We start from the raw sequence: 15,979 nt of genomic DNA, 5'->3' as shown, positions 1-15,979 counted from the left end.
ACTCATTGCTATTCTCTATTGGTGCAAATTCCTGAAAGTCAAGCAAGCATGCTTTTTAAACAGAATCCTTGGCAACAAGAAGAAAGGAAAAAACATCCAAAGGGCTTATTTTTCTAAAGATTGACAGGGGCTACAAGTTGATAGGTGAATCAAGTAAGCTGGATAATGGCCAGAAAGTGAGATTAAGAAAGGAAAGAATCTTAGGCTCAGGCAGCAGAATGATAGAGTAATTTTCTAGGACTTAACAGTGTGACACTAGTGAGCCTTTTAGTCCAGTCTGCCAGTGTATTTGTTATTTCCTTTCTAACTTAAGTTGAGTTTGCTTTACTTTTAATGCTGTCCCCAGCAAGGGAATGAGTCACCTCTTGCAAGCAGATCCATGTTCCAGAACAATGCAAGTTTTTATACATGAGCTGAACAGTTTTCAAAGTCAGGAGAATGCAAAACAAACAGGTTCCTTAGAATATACTTGAACTGCTGTTGATCGCTAAATAGTTGCAGCCAGATCCTTTGCTGATGCAAATAGGCATAACCTCTGATTTCAGTAAGGCTGTGTTAAGCCTTTACAATACAGTAAGATGTTGGGTAGGGAGCTGTTACTACCCTATTTTGAGGTTTTATTGTAAAGAATTCTTGCAATATCTTTTTCTTGAGTGGCTGTGATATCATTGCTTGCAACAGGCTTTAGATGCTGAATAAATGAAATTGTTTTAATTTTCCTCTGCTCTGTAAGTACTGCCAGCCTGGTCAATACTGCCAGTCATCTGAAATGAGGTTCTTCATTTGATGGAGCATCCATGAAGTTCTAGATGACCAGGGTCCCAAGGAAGGCTGTGTTTCCTCTCTTTTTAATTCTCAGGTCCAGTGTACAGTCAGTGGTTAATATCAGCTCAGAAAAGGTGGAACAGGACATGTCCCAGCTCTAGGACTGAAGAAAAAACAAATGACAGATTTGTAGTGCTCATGTTGGCTGCTTAGCCCTGTGTGGTAGACTAGTCTGTTAAAAAATTTCTGTTGACCAAGAAGGCACCATTTTATGGTTGCTTGTGAAGGAGTTACTTTATCACTTCCATCAGAAGGAATAAAAGCATTTGGAAGTAAGAAGTTTGTAGTAAACATTGTTACTTCTACTGAAGAATCAGGTGTCTAAAGTTGTGTTGGTTTTTTTTTGGCTTTGACTATATACAGAACTTTATTCTGACACATGATCATGTCCTACTTTTCCCATGTGTGCATTATTCAGGATATAAATATACGGAGAAGAGTGTCAAAGTTCAAGGTATTGCTCATAATTTACTTGACTATATTTGCAACCAAAACATTCTCTAATTTTCTATTTTTACCTACATAAAATTAATAAAAATTGAAGAGTCAAATTCTATAGTGTTGATTTACATATACTAATTTGATTGCTATTGCTATATATAGTATGAATTTCCCTGTATTTTAGTTGAAAGCTAAAATGATGAGAAAAATGACAGTGGAGGAAACCTTCTTGTCCCTTCAGCTTTTTCTGGTACAAAAACATTTAAAGCAAGAAAATGAAAGCAATTCTTTTAGTGATACTAAGTTGCATGTTCTTAAACATTTAAATACTTTGAATTTCTTTATTGATGAGATGGAAGTCCTTGATGTGATGGATAGTATAAGGCAAAGGATGTTAATGAGTTCAGACACTTGTACTCACAGCAATGTCCAATGGACAGAAGCTGTTCTAGGCAAAGTAATCTTGGCCCCAGCACTTCTGACAGAACAGGCAGCAGAAACACTCATTTTAGCTCCTTTTAACATCTTTGGCTAATGAAATTCCAGCACTATAACTTATTCTCTCTTCTGGTCCATTTAGAGCTCTGTGAAGCAGAGAATGCCATACTGTAGGTCATGTTTCTGTTTCTTACCTTCTGACAGGTACAGGAAGGAGTACTTATTTTTCATTCTAAGCCACCAGAACAGTACAGTACAAATGGGTTACAGCAAAATGTCAGGCTCCTTTGGAGCAGCTGTTCACCCTTGATTTAAAAGTAACCATTATACCTTGTTCCTGCTGGAATATGACCAACTGCATTTAAAGTCTAAAGTTTGAATATACGGAGATAGCCTGCCTCTCTGCAGCAATTCCATTTAGTCTGCAGCATTGCAGAGTCTACATTAACTCTAAGCAAATGCATGCTTGCTGACATTGGGTGTTTTCCATTAGTACTGTGTAAAGATCTGCAGTTAAGGCTCATGGCTCTCTAACAATATTATTAATGAACGTTTTCTGGTATCATATACAATGTTATATAATGTAAAGTGAAGCCTGAAATTTTCTTTCATTTTAAGTGGTACATTTGGTGTTTTCCTTTCATCAGACTCAGATGTGACCAACTGAAAACCCATTAAGAAGGTGGTAGGTTGGCCTGACCTCTTTGAAATGGATGAGGTGAAGCCTCACTGATTCTTTGTAGAATCATAGAATAATTGAGGATTGAGGAAAGAACCTCTGGAGACAGTTTAGTCAACCCCCTGCATAAACCAGGGTCACCCAGAGCAAGCTGATATGGGCCATGTCTAGTCTGATTTTGAATATCCCCTAGGATGGAGACTTACAGCCTCTCTAATCAACCTGTTCCAGTGTTTGATCACCCTTATTTTGGTTTGTGCCCATTGCCTCATCCTTCCACTGGGTACCACGGAGAAGGCTGTGGCTTGGACTCTTTACACCCTCCCATCAGATACTTCTACACACAGAGATCCTCCCTCATTGTTCTCTTCTCCAGGCTGAACGTCATAGTGCTTTCAGTGTCTCACATGAAAAACACTTCAATCCCTTAATCACTTCCACTGGTCTTGCTCTGGTATGTTTATATCTGTCTTGTACCCGGGGAGCCCAGAATTGTACACAGAGGTCCAGGTGTGGTCTCAGTAGTGCTGAGTGTAGGGAAAGAACTGCCTCCATCAGCCTGCTTGCTAACGCAGCCCAAGATGTTGGCTTTTTGCTGCACAGGTGCATTTCTGGCTTGTGTTCAGCTTGTTTCCCACTAGGACCTCCAGGTTTCCCCCTGCCTTGGCACTTCCCATCAAAATGGAGCCCTGTGTACATAGGGTTATTCCTCCTGAGATGCAGGACTTTTGCACTTCCCTTACAATGTGTTGGCTTGTCAGGATCAGCCTTAAAGTGCTTATATTGAAAACCTCTGCTTTTCCTAGAATTTACATTAGGCTGCTTTGGCAAAATGGATTACATTTGGACAAGACTATGATAATCAGAAAAATACATCATGGCCTTGCCAACTCTAAATACCACAACCTTAAATCAAAGCTTGTGGGTAAGTACAGATGTAAAATGAGTTTATACAGACTTGTGAGCAGTTGCTTCATCCTAATTTTGCCATGCATTTGCTTTTACTTCCTAGAAAATGTGGGTTTCATGTGAGGGCTGGTAGTTTTGTGCTAAGTGCCTCTTACAGATTTTATTTTCTGAAACCTTATTTGTGCAGTGCTGTAAGTGGATGGCATTGATGGTACATACTGTTGGATTCTTGCCTTGATCCTGACAAAATCCATTCAAGCAATGATCTTTGACTACTTCTTTCCAGCCCATATGATGGGCTTTTGGCTTCTGCAAAGGCTATATTTATCCAAACATGACCTTTAAATTTCCCTCCCCTAAAATCAGTTTCTCATGCAGGGTGACTGCTTCCGAACAGACTAAGCTTTGAACATCTAGAAATGCACTGGTTGGATATGCCCTAGGGACTCTTCCTTGTTTTGATTGACCGTAGAGATTAGTTTCCTGTGTTACATAGCATATAAAATCATGTGACTTTATAAAAGAGGTTTCTCAAACGTTTGTATAATCATGTTTTCTTTCCAAGCTGCTGGTGGAATGATGTATGTTGTATTTAAACGATTTCCTTTGGAACAGCCTGGGTGTTTTTATGCAGCTGTTAGTCATGAGATTAGGCTGTGCTTCCACTGTGAGTTACTAGTTGGAATGTCACTGTTCTGTTTTCACTTGCCATATTTGTACTTAAGCCTGCTGAAAATTGTTCTTGTGTATGTGCATCTATATTTTTTCCCATTTACAAATGCTTGGTACGGGGTAGTGTTTTATTTGCCTAGTAGCAAAAAATTCAGAAGTTGCTATAGTCATAAGTGAAAGCATTCTTTGCTGTATCTCATTGCAAGAGCATCTGTAGTATCAATGTGAAAGTTAAGTGTTTAAAAGCCAGCTAGTGAAGTAGGTTGCATTTGACAGCACGTGTATGTGTTGCAATGGCAGATATGCACTGGAATCTTGAGTAGATGGAGAAGACTTAATATGGCTACATTGCTATTAAGAAATTAGATGGCTGTTCTTATCTAGGGCCTGGAATCCTTTTAAATGGGTTACCCATTGAAAATAAGTATGAAAAGTTTGGTTAAGTAGCTATTCCTGTGGAAAAACTTGATTTAAAAAAAATAAATAAAATGCAGCCCTACCTACTGCAGTCCAACAAAAATCTGTAAAACACTGAACAAGCTGGAAGGAAGTTGATTCTGTTATGTGGCTTTCATCTGCAGGCAAATGTCATCTCATAACCTCTGTGAAAGCATCTGTCTAGGCATTCTAAAGGCAAAAATACCAATAGTACCAAGAAAATGGAAATGTTCAAGTGGTGCCTTAGATGCAGAGGAAAAAATTCCATGTTTTTAACAAGCTAATGGGTTACATTTCCTTTAAACTCATGTACAGTATAAGACTTCCTATGATTTTCCACAGTGGGCTATCTTAAAGATGCTATGCTTTGAAGTTAAATATATGTAGTTCCATCCCTGTTGATGATGTGTGGTTGTAGAAGGGTTTGTTACAGCACAACAAGGTTGATAGTGAACAGAGGTGATGGCAAGAGTCTCTTTTCAGCACGTCTCAGGGGCTTGCCAAAGATGACTGCATGCATTCCCCACCACATTCGTAGTTACTAGAAAGGTTTGCTGCTCCTGGGGCTTGGCAGGCCAGTGCAGTGAGGCAGCACCGAACGCCTGCAGGGCCCCTTTGATACAGCTGTACACCCTGCGGCGTCCTGAACCTTCTTTCCCTTAGGCCTGCTCAGTTGCCCCTTGGCAATGGAGCATGCCTTCCACTCTGCCTCCAAATGATTCTGCTTTGGTCTGTGCGAGAGACGCTTCTTCTGTGAGCAATTGTACTTGTAAAAAAAAAAGTATGTCAAAAGCAACAAAATCACCATAAAATGTTAAACCCTGAAGAAGATACCATGGATGTGTACATTTGAGTAAAAAATTAGTTACATCCAACAGTGTCTTTAGTGCCTAGCTTGTTTGCTTGTCTCTTCTGCTGAACCTGAATAGCCACTGCATTGCATTAGCTTTCCCATTCAATATCATTTGACTTGATTCAAGTGAACACTGCTGCTGTAATTTATGTGCATTCCTTACACCAGCATTTAAAAGGAATTTCACATGGATGAGTGATTTAAGTTGATAGCTTAATGACTTCCCATGATTAAATTAATGAATTTATTATGCAATGAAATGTGGAATATAATGTGAATACTGAAGTGTCACAGTCAAATTGTATTTTTGCTCAGTTCCAGCTACAAGAGCAGGCTTTGTACCAGAGTACTGAATAACAAGTGTGTGCAGGGGAATGCCCAGGGCTGCCCTGCGTTCTGTGAAGTGTCATCACTATTTCCTATTTCACAGATACAAAGTCTGCTTCTTGTATCCTGGCAAATAAACATTTGGCTGGCTTTCATTACTTATATTTATCAGACCCCTTATGCTTTTGCATAAATCATTAGGATTAATTTTTAATGTAGCCTAGATAAACAGAATCTCATTGTACATTGTAAGAAATTTCAGGTTAACTTCCTGTTTCATGAATACCTGTATTCAGAAGCTACACGAACATAACGCTGATGCATGTCGCACTCATTGCTTTCATGCTTTCAAAGACAAGCTTGGAAAGGTATGCATGAGAAACCTAGTGCTGAGACCTGGGGTAGCAAGTTTCCCATAGCATTCCTAGAATACCAGAGGAAGAAATATGCAAATCACTTCAAACCCAGACACTTTGGGCACAGCTTACAAATTAGTCTTTTCGGCATAAATCCTAGTTCAATAGCTTAATTATTCAACTGTAGTTTTGCACCCCTGCTACAAAAGGAAGGAATTTCAAGCACATTGTTTGTGAGCTGCTTACAAGCCCTCCCCTATGAACCTTGGACCTCTTTCTTAACTGCAGCAAAGCAGGCTGAGAACATAACACGGAGCTGTATGCTGGAATAGTTTTGAAATGTTAATGAATAATATGATCACTTTATTAGAGAACCCTTCTGTGATGTGTTTCCAGGCACTGTATGGGAATGTATTGTGCACACAATGTTTTATTTGCTTAAGAGAACAAATCACTTTTTGGATGTCCTTTGACCTTTCTTTTTTTATCTTTTCAACATTTAAAGTTGTTGATGTAAAACTTGCATGAAATAGGCCGGGTAACTGGCTGAGAACAGTTTTCTAATGTCTACTATAGGTATTTTTAAAAAAACATGATCTATTCTGTACCCAAATGGTTAAGGAGATCCTTTCTGTGTAGCAGCATTAATCACTCCTTCAATTATGTCCCTGAACTGCTTTCAGAGCTCTGATATCGTATTTCTTCATCTCATATTACATGTGACAGGAAGGAAAAGTGGCTATAATTACATAAAGTGGGCACTACTTCCCACTTTAATTCACAGGATATATAAAAACACAATCTTATTTGTACCTGGCATTAAAAATCTAGGTAATGTTCTTACTTACAGAGAGGATAGAACAAAGTTGAGACTAATTCAGGTGTTTTTCCTTAAAACAGGTTGGCAGCTTGAAAAAATATGTTGTAAATTAAAACTGTTCATCCAAGCAGCTGTAAATTGCATGACTAGTACTTACTCAGCAAATTACTTCCTGTGGACCTCACTGACCTTGTCAATATTGTGAGGAGCATGGCTTCAGACGGAGAGAAATTGGTTTTGAATAGTTGCTCTGAGAATGTACGAACAGGCATCTCTGTAACAGGAGGCATGAGAACTTAAACATGTAAGAAGTTTTAAAACATAGGAAAAACACATAAAATTTTTGTATATATTTGCTTTTCCTGATTCACAGCTTTCTTGCTTGTCTCATTGTTTTGTGTTGCTTCTTGATAGAAGTGATTTTATTTGCAACTTGAAGGATTTGTTGTCTCTTCCCTATTATTTCCTGAGTATCTACGGTAATGACCTTGGTAGCAGAAATTATTTGAAGGTTAAAGAGTTTAGCTCAAAGAACCATTTGCTTCAGACAATTTTGCTATGTGCTTAGATATATCCAACTATTCTAACTTAGGTAAACCAGTGCAGTGCTTTTGTACACAGTGAAGTGTTCTTGGACTCAAGGACTATAGGACATTCTGCAGATTTTTCTTAAATTTGAAATTTTTTAATCTTTCAACCAGCACTAACACTGTGGTAATGCCCAGAGTTTAAGATTGTCAGGTGCTATATAAATTAAGATACTGTCTGTGCTAAGGGACTTAAAACTTAGTTCACACAATGCCCAACTGCCTGCAACAGCCATTTCAATGGAACAAGAGAGAATGGAGAAGACAGCAATACAATAATCTGCTTAGGGAAGCTGTTAAGGCTACAGATGTCTTGGTCCGTTCATTTTCAATATAGGTGGCACAAATCTCTTAGGAAGAACTGATCTGAAAAACTAGTGAGATTCTAGGCTGTTGATTCCTGATTGCATGCACAAATGCAGCTGATAATATGCAGTATATTTCATCTGCAGATGCCCAAGTTTTCTCTAAAAATGAAAAGCAAGTTTTACCTACACCTATAGGACAGGGAAAATAATAAAAAGGTAGTATGGTAGCCTGCCTGTGCTTACACTGTAGGGGAACATCCAAGGATAGAATTTCTTCTGATTTGCATACTGACTATTCACAATGCACTCTGCTCTTACCCTCAGCTGCAATCAAACTAGTAACGTGAATCTTCTGCTGACATTGGGACAAAAGTATTAACGCAGAATTATTCACCACTGCTCCCTTCAATCCATGTCCTCTTCAATATGGGGGTATCTCTTGAAGTCTAAGTCCAAAAAATGTTCCACTAACTATACTGCAAATTGGAAGCAACTTATTACCATGTGTGAATCCACTTCATAAATTGCCTTGAGGAGTAGGGTCTCAAAGTCTAGATCCCAATACATTGGGGTCCTACACTAGGGACTTGCATATTTGGTGTTCAGCCCTGCCTGCTTCTACAAAGAAGCTCAAGAATTCAGAAAGAGAAACAGGTCAAAAGCATTTTAGTAAGGCATTTATCCCCATGGCAGTCAGCAAAGTAAGCAGGCAGAAGAGACACTTAACTGAATCAGAAGAGAAATTCTCAGATATTTTGCCAGTTGCCAAAAAAACCCCTCAAGTGTCTGCAGCTTTCGGTTTATTGCATAATTTTAATGAATCAGCCACCAGGAAACCATATGATAAATAGCTTGTGGGCAGCCTTTGGGAAGGCTAAGGCTTGTATCTTAGGAGTAATAAGCCATGTTTGTCGGGTGTCTCATCACTGTCATAATGATGCAACACAATTTTGCAGAAATTACTCTGTTACAAAGCTGTTAATATGTAGTTATGTCCATATGTTAGTCCTTATGTTCTTCAGATAAAGTTCTGGTAAATTCAGTAGCAGCAGCAGGCTTAAGCAGTGATCACAATACATGTACTAGATTCATTAGCACAGTCAGCTTGTTTTTTTTTTAGCTGCAGATGAATAAAAGAATTCATCTTGTGTGTATTAAATGTTCCATTATTAAGAGTATGAATGTCGAATTTCTTTGTAATTCTAAATTTAATTCAACAAATGGAGCCATGCCAGACAAATAGCCTTAATGCTGAACCAGTTGCAGGATCAATCTTCAGGTTAAACATTTCCCTTAAGGAACTTTGGACTTTATGGGCTTCTTTATGGGTTTGTAGCTATCCTTAAATAGAAACTAAACGATTCCTCCCTATTTTGCAGAAAGTTAACACTGACATCTAGTGATGGCTTTTTGCATGTACAGAAAACCTGACAAATTTGGTGGCTTGATAAATAAGCGACTGCTAACGTGATACTTTGATGCTGCCTTTCTCAAAATCTAATCAAATGTGATATTTTCTGTTACAAAATGCTTTATTGTGGGGAAAAAGATGGTATCAATAACAATTCTATGCTTTTCAAACACTTACTGCCTTATGTAGAAAAGGTAAACTGGTGATTTAATACATTTCCCCTAACTTTCTTATAATTAAAGTACCTAAAATATAATATTTCTCATGGTTCTGTTATTAGGTCAATTGCTAAGTGATGTGGTGCAAAAACGTTTAAAATATTCTAAATACTTGATATAAAAATAGCTTGATATAAAAATAAAGTATTAGCCATAATAAAGCAGTGACTAATAGTCACAGGTCTCAAAAGCTAAAGGCATTTCAATGAACGTTTTCAGTATTGTACTTCTGTATTTGGCCATGCAGAACCATATATAATCAAATCTACTGTCTTTGCTTCCTATAGTTTCTCCAAATGAAAACTTCATTTTTGTTTCGGTGCTTTTAATTGAAGGGGTTTTTTCAGTTGTGTTAACACAAGGAATTCAGATCAGAAGAGATGCATAGTATCTACTGTTTTTTTTACAAAGCCTAGTAAGGGAGATCACGTCCAAAGTAGCTACTTTAGTTGTATAGTTTGGGGGATACAAATAACTGTTTTGAGACACTTTGGCTGATTCTGTACACACATGCATCTGCTTTCATTATAGGTATGGATATTAGGCAGATAGATTAAAGGTGCTGAATGTCACTTGAAGAGAAGCTAATTCGAATTTTGTGGTCATGTTTATGTAGATAGGTGACCCTCATTTTACAAAGGGTTTCTCATTGTGGTCAGGAACAACCTGGCACAAAGAACATCTTAAAATATCTAACCTGTGTGGTGTAATTAAAAGGGAAAGTCAATGTGAGGTCACTTTAGGCAACACAACACGTGCTTTGCTTTCCCAATATGCATTATACGTCATGCTTGACAACCCATCCATGCTGAACTTAACAAGGTTATTCAGATGTACTGAAACTTTCATTTTTCACCCAAATTCCTGGATTTCCAAATAGTTGGAGCTATTAGCTAGACAGATGCATACAATGGCAGGTTTATAATTGTGGACTCAATCTTTGGACAAGTAATAAGAAATTCCTGACTTGTTCTGTTTATTGGATTGGCCACTATTAGAGGAAAGACTAAAATGTTCCTACTGCCTATGCTAAAACCTTTAGAAACTCAGCATATGTAGTAAATTTAGACTGCCAATAATCCTGCATGCAATTAGTGTCCCAGAGTCCCATTTTCACATAGGTACAGAACCAGAACAAACATGGGAGCCCAGCATTGCAGAAAAATTGCACAAAAGTGAAGGTAAAGAAAAAGGCAATATTCCAAAGGCAGGGGCCCAAGGAAACTAGAACGTAGGTCTGGTGTTTTGGCTAAACATCTGTTTTGGAGATACTTCCCTTACCTTCTGTACTTACATTGCCTTATGAACGAGCAATGAGCTGCAGGCTGGTGAAAGCTACCACGTTCTCAAATTTTCTAGCATGCAAGACATGTTGCTGGAGCGTGTCCAGAGAAGGGCAATGAAGTTGGTGAAGGGTCTGGAGCACAAGTCTTATGAGGAGAGGTTGAGGGAACTGGAGAAGAGGAGGCTGAGGGCAGACCGTATTGCTCTCTACAACTACCTGAAAGGAGGTTGTAGTGAGGTGGGTGTTGGTCTCTTCTCCCAAGTTACTAGCAATAGGACGAGAGGAAATGGCCTCAAGCTGTGTCAGGGGAGGTTTAGATTGGATATTAGAAAAAATTTATTTACTGAAAGAGTGGTCAGGCATTGGAACAGGCTGCCCAGAGAGGTGGTGGAGTCACCATCCCTGGAGGTATTTAAAAGATGTGTAGATGTGGCACTTTAGGGCATGGTTTAGGCGATGTGGCAGTGATGAGTTGACAATGATCTTAAAGGTCTTTTCCATCCTTAATGATTCTATGATTCTATAGATAGATGCTGCTACTTCAGAGGCTTCTAGACAGTCCAAGAAGCACTGCTTGTGAACCTGTACTTTTTCCAATGTGATGCCATGAAAAGCTGAAATCAGGACTTAACAGTCTGAACGACTGTTAAGCAGGTATTCTTTATTGCAGTGCTGGACACATAGGGGATCACTCCTTCTAATGTGCATACCCACACAGGGTTAGTTGCATAACTTACACAAGCTTTACATACATATTAATTAGTTTTCCAAGAGAGGAGATACTTATTCATTAATTTCTGAGAATTCATTATCATATGCAAATGTCCTTCGCTCATGCCTGTTGGTGTCTCTGGGTGGTCATCAGGGGTCTCTGGATGAAGGATATATTTTTCCTCGTTTTGTCCGCTAGTTAACTTTTGCTTTCGTGCAAACTCAGTTCTGAGATAATCTTTTATCTCTCATCCTTGAGGGATAGTCTGTTCTGGTTTAGTGTTTGCTTTGCAGTTCCTTATCTTTATGATTCTGTACATCTGCTTTTCTAAGGTCAAATATCGTCATCGTAAATTTGTTTAGGAACTTCTTGTCCTGAAGACTTTCTGACTCCCCCAAAGCAACAACTTTTAGTCACAACAGTTCTAACTCTATCAAATGTGATATTGTTTTTATAGGCTGCAATTCAAACATTAATATGACCGTTTCCCCCAGAACTTTTTAATGCTCTTCTCACAATTTCCTACTGCTTTCTGTCTCCTTATCTTTGGTTTCTCCTTAAGTGACTTCCAAATGAGTGGCCCTGCTTTCATCACCAAATAGCCAGAAAACAGGATGGAAGCCTTAACAAAAAAATAAATGAAATCTGTGGATTGAGAGGGTGTTTTTCAGGCTATCTTCACACCCAGGAAAATATCAGACTGCTAGTTTTCACTTGTTTTATATTGATCCAGTTAGAAGAACCTAAAGACAAGTTTAGGCCGAGTATAATGTGAAAGCATGGATACAACCAATAGGCTAAATGTTTATGTTTTCCTTTCTGGAGAAATAGCAAAACAGGAATGGTTATGCAAATGTAGAAAATATTAACATCTCCATTTTCAGTCATGTTAAAAGCTGTTGAGATGAGAATGAGAACCCACAGAAAGATTTCTGCATCTGAAGGGAATGGAGCACTGGCTGAGGTTACTGGTAAAGATTCGATACAGAAATGGTTACTTTGTCCTGTGGTATGCAGCCTGACCCTTCAGTCCTAAATTTTTTTGGAGAGTGGTTTTGTGTTTAGACCTAAGACTGTGTGGTTCCATATGTTGACATTTTTATAGGACCTTGGAGTGATTGACATGTTCTTAAAAAAATCCAACTCTAAAATGGGTTACCCCTGTTCCAGGCTACAGTCATATTTTAGCTCTGCCTGAGGTCTGTGTGACATCAAGAAGAAACAGTAATGCAAGTATCAACTTGTAATAAAATGGGATTCCTAACGAGGCCAAATTTTTACCCACTGCATTTTTGCTCAGATTCTGAACTCTTTCTGGGTTTTTCTTTTATGTAGCGAAGTGGTGGTACTTACATCAACAGAGAACAACTTTCAAATTGGATTGCCCCCTTGCTATATAGAGACATCATCTCAGTATAAAGTTAATAACTATGAATACACGCACAGGCATATTTGGCTAGATATTTACATATATTTCTAAAATCTGTTATTCTTCAGTGAAAAGCAACTTTAGTTTTAGCTCAGAATTAATATTTCTTTAAAAAAGTAACATTATTCTTTGTGTTAAGCAACCCAGTGATTCAGATTTCATCTAATTTTGAGATCTGATGTGTATAAGCATGTGGTGTAACTTCTGTAAACTGTAAGAAGCCTATACTACACAGGAGTCAATGTCTTGTCCCATTTGATGTTTTCTAACACATTTTCACATAGTTCAAAAACTTTCAATATGAGATATACCCATGAAACCAGTACTACAGCTGAGTGGAAGATTTTCACCAATTGACTTACTTTCAAGAGTATCTTTAAACACTTGCAAACAGGCTGGTTTTATAGTAGATTGGGGGATGATTTAATGATCCATACTGTATCACACATTTGTGAACAGTTGAAAACATTTGGTATGAAGACTTTAGCTGCTTTGAGCAAAGATTGCACGACAGACTGCCGCACAGACTAGTTTCCAGCACAGGTATTCAGGTGACTTGAAACTGAATCCTTAAAATAAACATGAACTTAATTCTCTGCTTACAAACGTTTCTACCAGTGATCTTTTAATGTTCACTGGAAGAAATGCAAAAGAAAGCTGCTCAACAATCACTGAGAGCTGAGGAATCTAAGGCCTCCTTTCTTCAGTTTCTGGGTCTTAACATTTTTATCCTGAACTATGGGATCTTCTCATTTCACTTTGGAGAGGAATGTTTTAGGAAAAAGCCCTAACATTCAGTTAAAACTTTCTCTTGGAGCATTGTAGATTTGTTGCTCCTGGTGTTCAGACAGGATGCATTGCTTTCATCACATCGAGTGCTTTCAGGTATCAGACTGGGGCGTACCTTTCATGTGCTCCGAGTTAAACAGTTAAGATTGGCTTTTTTTGCCCTTCTTTGCCCTGTATAGGTTATAGATAGTCCCCTAACAAGTTTTCTTATTGCAGGAAACTATCATTGGAAATGTTCTCACTTCTGTACTTTTCCTGTGTGATATTCTGTTTCTTTTTGAATTAGTACTGCTGTTAAGTTCATTGCACTTAGTGGTTTGTGGTCTGTGACAGTGGCATGGGCAGATGTTCTGCAGATCTTCCTCATCTAGGCTATTTTTGAGTCTGGATGTAAAGTAGAAGTCTGTAAAAGCAGGAAGCAGGTGTCAAGGCTAGGGACAGTCACGCTCAGTTTTACTTGGCTGTGTTGCTTGGCAGGATTCTCTGCAGAGTGTAAAATCATTTCTTGCAGAATCCTTCTAGCTCTCAATATCTTTTTAGAGTAACAATGATCAGCAATCGGTTGCACAATACAAAGTTTCAATTAGATATTAACAACTCATTAGACACATTTAAATAGTCTCTGTGGTGTCTTTCATTGTTGAGTCACCTTGCATCTTCCCTGTGTTACTATCAGTGAATGATAAATTCTTACTACTGCAAAATTAGGTCAGAATTCAGCCATTGCAGCCTGCTGTGGGGCAAGATGGCAGTCTTAGATGGGATTTTTCCATTCTGATCCCTGGTCCTTATGCTTCCTAGGTTTCTCTCTGCCTGGGGTGATACCTCATTACCACAGAAATGACCCATATTTTAAGCGTGTAATTTCTATATCATTTTCCATTGTTTGCACAGATGTACAACACACCGGTAGATTTCTTTTTTTTTGCCTTCTATGCACATTTATATTATTGTCAACTACCCCCTGATCCTTGAGAATGTAGAAACCCAACTGATAACCAGTTTCCAGTGTTACAGGCATGCTGTTTTGATTGTGCTGAACATAGTGGTGTCTCATACTTTAATATTGTTCTGCAGTTTTGATGATCCCTAATTCATATCAGTCTGAATGTCATACTACTCTACTGTTAAATTCCCCACTGGGTGAGAATTATAACCAAGTGACTGGGGCATAAGGTAATTAAATCCCCTTACCAGTATGGCTAATGGAGAACAGCACAGCTATTACAATGCATGGGATCATATAATTTGTGTGCAAATGCCTATCTGTATTTTCAAACAAATGTTTCTGAATGCATTTTTTTAAGTTCAAAGCATTAAGCAGTAGGCAAAAAGAAACTGGCCCCAGGGAATGCTTTTTGTGCAATATAGGGGGAAAAAAAAGTAATAGTGTCTAATTTCAATACTTTGAATCAGGCCCAGTGCTTCACATTTTATTTATAAAATATTTTCTTGGATTTCAGCTTTTCATAGATATAATTGCTTTCTGAAATAGTTATATTTCCAATACTTATATAAAACTTGCCTTAGAAATTAAATCAAATTGGAAATGTGAATTGGCTGTTGAACATTTTTTTTTCAATCTAGTTAAAATATGACACACTCTTCTATTTTTTGTGCCCTTGTTCTGGTTAGGAGAAGCAATTGAAAGATGTTGTTCCATGCTTTATTTATAGATAAAAGCTTTCACAATCTTAATCTTTGAATAGCAACAGATGTTTCTCAGGATACGCAGATGAATTTAGTAATGAACTAATGCACTGGCCTTGGGATTTAGTCCTCAGATTTTAATCTAAGATTGTAAAACCAATGGTTTTAATAGCAGTTGTGATAGACCTTTCTTATTGTTCATCTCTGTAAATGTTTTCTGAACTTTCACTGCCTCTTACTTGCAAAGAGTGTGGGCTACATAATGGCACTATTGATGATGGGCCTAAAAGAGCCATCGATTGGATTCAAATGGCTGTTCTGTTTATTCCAATTCCAAATGAAAAACTGAAATTCAACACCTGTAGAGCAGAAGTTTTGTTTCAACAAAGCTGAATCATGTTACTTCATCCTATACTTTTATTCAGCATTATCATTCTTCTGTTTGTTACATTTAAAATGAGTCAATTTTAGCATTACGAAAACAACTTTCTAGCATGTCAAAATTAATGAGAAATGTGAAATGATTGGGTACTTCTTACTCAAAAGCTTTGTCCAAGTAGTTGTTCCCCTAAAACATGTGTTTTTCTGAAGACTGTTACAATTTCTTTGGTTATCCTGCTAAGCAAACCAAAAGCTATAGCTACTGAAAACAACACAATCCAATTTTAGTTAAGCTAAGACAAGTTTAAAAAAATCCTGTTGGGAGCAATGCATAACTAGCCTTGGCTCCTTCACAATAAAACAAAGCATTGCCAAAAATCCCACAAGATTAGGCAGAATATACAGAAACAGGATTATTTGTCTGAGGTCCACTGGCACCACATAAGCACTG

This window comes from Phalacrocorax carbo, chromosome 4, assembly GCF_963921805.1.
Source record: "Phalacrocorax carbo chromosome 4, bPhaCar2.1, whole genome shotgun sequence".
Classification (NCBI taxonomy): Eukaryota; Metazoa; Chordata; class Aves; order Suliformes; family Phalacrocoracidae; genus Phalacrocorax; species Phalacrocorax carbo.
The sequence above is the reverse complement of the archived record's forward strand: the minus strand, read 5'-3'. Positions refer to the sequence as shown.